Source organism: Symphodus melops (assembly GCF_947650265.1).
Source record: "Symphodus melops genome assembly, chromosome: 2".
Classification (NCBI taxonomy): Eukaryota; Metazoa; Chordata; class Actinopteri; order Labriformes; family Labridae; genus Symphodus; species Symphodus melops.
In genome coordinates this window covers 12685148-12691880 of record NC_136692.1, presented here as the reverse complement: position 1 = coordinate 12691880, position 6733 = coordinate 12685148, and positions in this window count along the sequence as shown.

Below are 6733 nucleotides of genomic sequence, written 5' to 3'. Positions count from 1 at the left end.
GCTTTTTTGTTTTTGTTATCAATTTATACAACAACGTTCAAGCAAACTGTTTATGTGAGAAATATAAAAAGCAGACAATGATTCAGTCACTATGGAACACAAAAGACCATAGTATTTTTTTTATAAGAAATGTATGGAAACTAAATGAAGAGACAATACTCTTGAACAGATCAAAACGGGCCTGAAAGTAATTATGTAGGTTACCTAATGTTTTCAAACCACCACTAATATGTTTTCTCCCACAGATTTTTTTTTACTATACTATACTATTTTGTAGCTTAATTGATTGGTTTGTATACCTTTTTTAATTTCTGATTATAATTGTGTCACAGTCTTAGTTTTAATAAAAGAGCTACACATCAGTCACCATAGATTTTGGCCTCATGTGCAACTTTGACCTTTGTCTCTCTACACCACATTACAGTAATACTATCCTACATGACATTTTCAAGAAACAGAAAAACTAACCCCTTAAATACACTGTTTTGTCTATTTCAGCTAACCCACTGCTGATGCGACTTGTCTTTTTTTTTCTTTTTTAAATTAAACAAGTCAGACTTTTGCATTACATACATGCATTTTGTTACATTTGAAAAAAACATGTACAGTACATTCACATGCAGTTAAAGATTTTAAGCTTCTCTTAGTCTAACAGGACATCCCAGCACCCAACTGTTTTTTTTTTGTTTTTTTGTTTCTTCAGTTAGGCCCCTCCCCTGTAAGGAGGGAGGCTGTTGCTGTGACAACCCTGTATTATGCAGCCACCAATGAAAGAGGCTTTTCAGATTAAAAAAAGAAAAGAGAAGAAAGAAGAAACAGAAAAAAAAGTTATTCTCATTCCTATTCCATTAAAGATTTTGTGTGATAGAAAAAAACGGCCCGATGAGGTTTATTGTCTGTTTTTTTATCAAAGGAGGAGGAGGAGGAGGGGAGGCTGAACTTGTAGCATCTGAAGGTCTAAGCTACTTTAGAAAACAGTGCAACGTGTGTGCGTGTGTGCGCGTGTGTGTGTGTGCGTGCGTGTGTGCATGCCGTCAAAGGGGAACCTGCTTAACATGCAGTGCACAATCACAGGCTGAGTGCAAATATCTCTGGTCGTTTCAGCACCCCACCTCTATGAGAACTTTATAGACAACTTAAATCACAGTTAAAGCAGAACAAAACTTGAACTTTAATTTATCTCCATTATGAAAAGAGTAAACAAATCCCCTGCAGATTTGTTCTTTGGTTTTGAGGATTAAACATATAATGAAACAGGCTGTAAAAACTCAATACTCATTATCAACCTTTGGATGGAGGGAAAAATCTATATTTGTTTTTTTGCCTTGAGTGATTTTAATGAAGAATCAAATCAGAGCTTCAAAGAAGAGTTGATAACCTTCAACACACTGCTGTCTCATAAATATTTGATCAATCCCAGCTGAATGTTTCCCACTTTTAGAGACAAACCAGAGCAAGATTGATCATCATGTCTTCCTGCTCTGGTCTCAACTGCCTGCACCTGCTGTCATCAGTCCAGCAGAGCATGGCGGGATTAGCGCAGACCCTCTTGAATGGCTGCTGAATAATTGACCAACTTCTTTTGTCTCTTTCACGCTGTTTTGATTGAGCATATGTTAGGAGCCATTTGAAATGAAAGGTTATTATGGGTCCTTTTCTATAGTGAATCAGTTCAAGAGGCTGCAAGTTCCATAAAACAATCACATTTACAAATTATAACAGATTCTTTTTTTAAAAAGATAACTCGTTCTCACTGTACAGAAATAAATGATCAGAGTTCTCTCATACAGTGGATGAGAGTCTTCACACTGTAAATTGGAGTTGAACTTGGATTTAGCTCTGACATGTACAGAGGCTATAATTCTCATTGCAATGGGTTTGAATCCGACCTCAGCCCTTTGCTGCAAGTCATCCCCCGACTCTCTCTACCCAAATTTCTTTTCTCTCTTCAGCTTCCTATCTAATATAGGCAACAGACAAAAAAAGGCTGTTCATCTCTATATATATGAACATTGTCTACAGCAACAAATTATCCTTTTGTCTTCCATGCTGATTCAATTGAATCTATGAGTCATAAATCATTACTGTAAGACATCTGTGTTACAAGTTTTGCAACATTTGCAAGTTTTCCTCAAATTCTTTGTTATATCTTACCTTTAATCCAAAAACAACAACAGATTTATCAAAGAGAAGCAGAAAACTTTGTTGTCTCAAGAAACGACCGGATTGATTTTCATGCTCAAAAAATACAAACTGTTAATCAATCATTTGAATAGTTGCCACTTAGATTTCATTTTTTTCTCTGGCACTACTTCAGTGTTGTTCTGTCTGTGTGAAAAAACAATGTGGCCTTTCCAGAAAAGGAAGTAGTTCATCACTTCAAAGCAGATTATAAAACATTACAGCTCACCCGATGCCCATTTCTTACATTTGTTGCCAGTGTGTTTCTTTCTCCGTGCTTCGTCAGGATCAGAAGTACCTTGATTTCACCATCTGTCCAGGATTTATAAATCTGAAAAAAGAAGGAAAAAACAACCTCCACATCACAAACTGCCTTCTCTACTTTACAATTACAAATAATGATTCAGTGTTATTATATTGGGACATATCACAGAACAGACAAAAACAGAGAACACAGAGAAAAAGCGGTAATACAAGCGATAGAAACAACGACTTATCAAGCATGTAGAGTACATCTAAGAATAGAGACCGGTGGTACTGGTCGCAAAGGCCTGTAATTAGTGACAGGTCATGTTCAGGTTCTGCATGTGAGGGTGGTGTGGGGGGGAGGGTGCTTAGTTGGTAGTGATATTAGGAGGGTGTAAAGCTGGCGTAGAGCGAGTCCCTGCATGTCGTGGATGTGCTGTAGAGGCTGTAGCACAAATATATGTTGTATGTAGATGTATTGTGTTTGTGAAAGGCCAGAGGTAATCTGTGACGAGAATCAAAAGTGACAATGTGTCCTTTGCAGTGACACGGGGAGTAAGGTCATCTAAAGGACCCTGGAGTAAAACCATAAACAAACCTTGATCTGAAAGCAAATGGTCTCTGAGGGATAAGATGGCACCACAAAAAAGGTTCAATGCAATGTACAGGGTAAATGTACGATGTGTATGTTAGCTTCTACTTGGCTTCTCTTCATGTTTCTCTGATTCATGTCCCAAGAGCCACCATGAGGAGTCATGACTTAGGCTTTGTTCACACTGCACCTAAAAATCAGATTTTTAACTCAAACAGATTGTATTGTTGTTTGATTTTTTTGCCAGTCTGAACACAAAAAGCCACATGAGATCGGATTTTTCCAAATCTGATTCAAACCACTTGAGGAGGTGGTTTCAAATCTGATTCCTACAGATCCGACTTAATCTGAACGTCTCAGTCGCTTCAATGTGTCTTCTGCATCACTCTCAACACAACACCATCAACAATAACAACAATGACGTAGATCCAGCAGGCTGGAAGTTAACTTTGGTCAGTGGAAGAAAATTGCAAGAATCAAAACAAACGTAGTAAAAAACAAGATTGTTTGCATCAAAAATAATCAAACGTCTGTCATCCATTTGACTGTTGTTTTGTGTGGGTGTAACCTGTTACCTAATCAATGTGGATCAGACCACGTCAATATGGACAGGCAGATCAGATCTGGTCTTGCAATTTGTAATGTGGACAGTCAGTTAGATCGGATTCTGATCAGATTTGGGGAAAAATCTGATTTGGGCGGCAGTCTGAACAAAGCCTTAGTGATGTAAGTAAGTCAAATTGCAAGGGATATATATCATTATACACTCAACAAAAATATAAACGCAACACTTTTGTTTTTGCTCCCATTTGTCATGAGATGGACTCAAAGATCTAAAATTCATTCCAGATACACAATATTACCATTTCTCTCAAACATTGTTCATAAATCTGTCTAAATGTGTGATAGTGAGCACTTTTGCTTTGCTGAGACAATCCATCCCACCTCACAGGTGTGCCACATCAAGATGCTCATCAGACACCATGATTAGTGCACAGGTGTACCTTATACTGCCCACAATAAAAGGCCACTCTGAAATGTGCAGTTTTGTCTCACAGCAAAATGCCACAGATGGCGCAAGCATTGAGGGAGCGTGCAATTGGCATGCTGACAGCAGGAATGTCAACCAGATCTGTTGCTCGGGCATTGAATGTTCATTTCTCCACCATAAGCCGTCTCCAAAGGCGTTTCAGAGAATATGGCAGTACATCCAACCGGCCTCACAACCGCAGACCACGTGTAACCACACCAGCCCAGGACCTCCACATCCAGCAGGTTCACCTCCAAGATCGTCTGAGACCAGCTACTCAGACAGCTGCTGAAACAATTGGTTTGCATAACCAAAGAATTTCTGCACAAACTGTCAGAAACCGTCTCAGGGAAGCTCAACTGCATGCTCGTCGTCCTCATCGGGGTCTTAACCTGACTCCAGATCGTCGCCGTAACAGACTTGAGTGGGCAAATGCTCACATTCGATGGCGTCTGGCACGTTGGAGAGGTGTTCTCTTCACGGATGAATCTCGGTTTACATTGTTCAGGGCAGATGGCAGACAGCGTGTGTGGCGTCGTGTGGGTGAGCGCTTTGCTGATGTCAATGTTGTGGATCGAGTGGCCCATGGTGGTGGTGGGGTTATGGTATGGGCAGGCATCTGTTATGGACGAAGAACACAGGTGCATTTTATTGATGGCATTTTGAATGCACAGAGATACCGTGATGAGATCCTGAGGCCCATTGTTGTGCCATACATCCATGAACATCACCTCATGTTTCAGCAAGATAATGCACGGCCCCATGTTGCAAGGATCTGTACACAATTCTTGGAAGCTGAAAATGTCCCAGTTCTTGCATGGCCAGCATACTCACCGGACATGTCACCCATTGAGCATGTTTGGGATGTGCTTGACCGGCGTATACGACAGCGCGTACCAGTTCCCACTAATATCCAGCAACTTCGCACAGCCATTGAAGAGGAGTGGACCAACATTCCACAGGCCACAATTGACAATCTGATAAACTCTATGCGAAGAAGATGTGTTGCACTGCATGAGGCAAATGGTGGTCACACCAGATACTGACTGGTTCTGAGTCCCCAGACCCTCAATAAAGCAAAAACTGCACATTTCAGGGTGGCCTTTTATTGTGGACAGTCTAAGGTACACCTATGCACTAATCATGGTGTCTGATGAGCATCTTGATGTGGCACACCTGTGAGGTGGGATGGATTGTCTCAGCAAAGCAAAAGTGCTCACTATCACACATTTAGACAGATTTATGAACAATGTTTGAGAGAAATGGTAATATTGTGTATCTGGAATGAATTTTAGATCTTTGAGTCCATCTCATGACAAATGGGAGCAAAAACAAAAGTGTTGCGTTTATATTTTTGTTGAGTATATATACATATATAGTATTTTTTAAACTATTTAGTTGATATTTTGCACCGGCAGTTGGATAATTGTATCTCAGGAGTAAGGATCACAAATATTTCCGTTTTTATATTTTGTCCCACCCTGAATATAAACATCAGTCACAGCATCACTTTTCTGGCAAAAATGCAAATCTTTCGAATTTGAAGATTGTAAAATACTCAGAAGAAGTTTTCCCAACTCCCAGAAACCATTGCGGTCTTAAATGTGCTCATAACATACACAGAGGTTCTGACTCACTCCTTCTCGTGACGGTCCTGCTGAGACTTCCTTCCTGTCCAGGTTGTTGTTCAATCCCACTTGCCTGCTTCATGACGTATAAAGCAGGCAGGAGAACATCCTGGAGCCGCTCTTTTATCCATAAACACCCCCCAAAATATTCCCAAATCTGGAAACATGAGATCCGCCCTTACTGGGTTAAGATAACAACCAGAGAGAGACAGTAAGTATCGTGCTCTTCAGGTGTTAGTGTGAGCTGCAGGATAAGGAGGGATTGAGAGAAGCATAATCCCTTCACATGGCTACAGCACCTTTCATGTACAGATAAACGTGCCAAGTCACGAGCACATCTCATGCTATACAACAGTGAGTAGGATAATGATACTCGCATGTAGGCCACTAAACCAGATTTTTTCTTCAGTATATGGAACTACAGTTTGATCCATTACACCGGGCTGTTTGTCTATTAAGTTTAATTTCTAAAAGATCTAAAGAAATGTAATATTTACATACCAAAACACCTATTGTTCTTGTCTAGATTGCTTTGATGAAATGATATGACTTAAGCTTTAAGGGAGAAGATAGAAATCAGAAAAAAGGCAGACATATAATGGAAAACTTCTGTCCTGTAATACTATAAAGGAACTGCAGGGGGATGTAAGTGTCAAACTTATTTTCACAAAATCAGAGTAGATATATTAAAAAATGATATATAATCACATGAAGAGAACGCTTGGGTGCGTTTTTATTCAATTTAAACATAACAGAATAACACCTTTAGCAGGTTTAGGATAATATGTAGTGGATGTAATTTTCCGGATTAGGCTTATTTTACTTTCATTCTGGTGGAATTTGTCTTTGTTTCTTTCTTTTGTTCACAGTTACATTTGTCCTTTTACTGAAGGAATGGTCATGGACTTGCATTATTGTGATGTTTATAAATTAAACAAAAATTCTTCATTCTGTGCTTTGAAAGTAAAAGAAGCGATTTTAACATAAGATCCGAAATGCTTTTAGAAACATTTCAAAACCTACCTTCAAAGTGAAATCGTGATTTTGAGGGGGAAA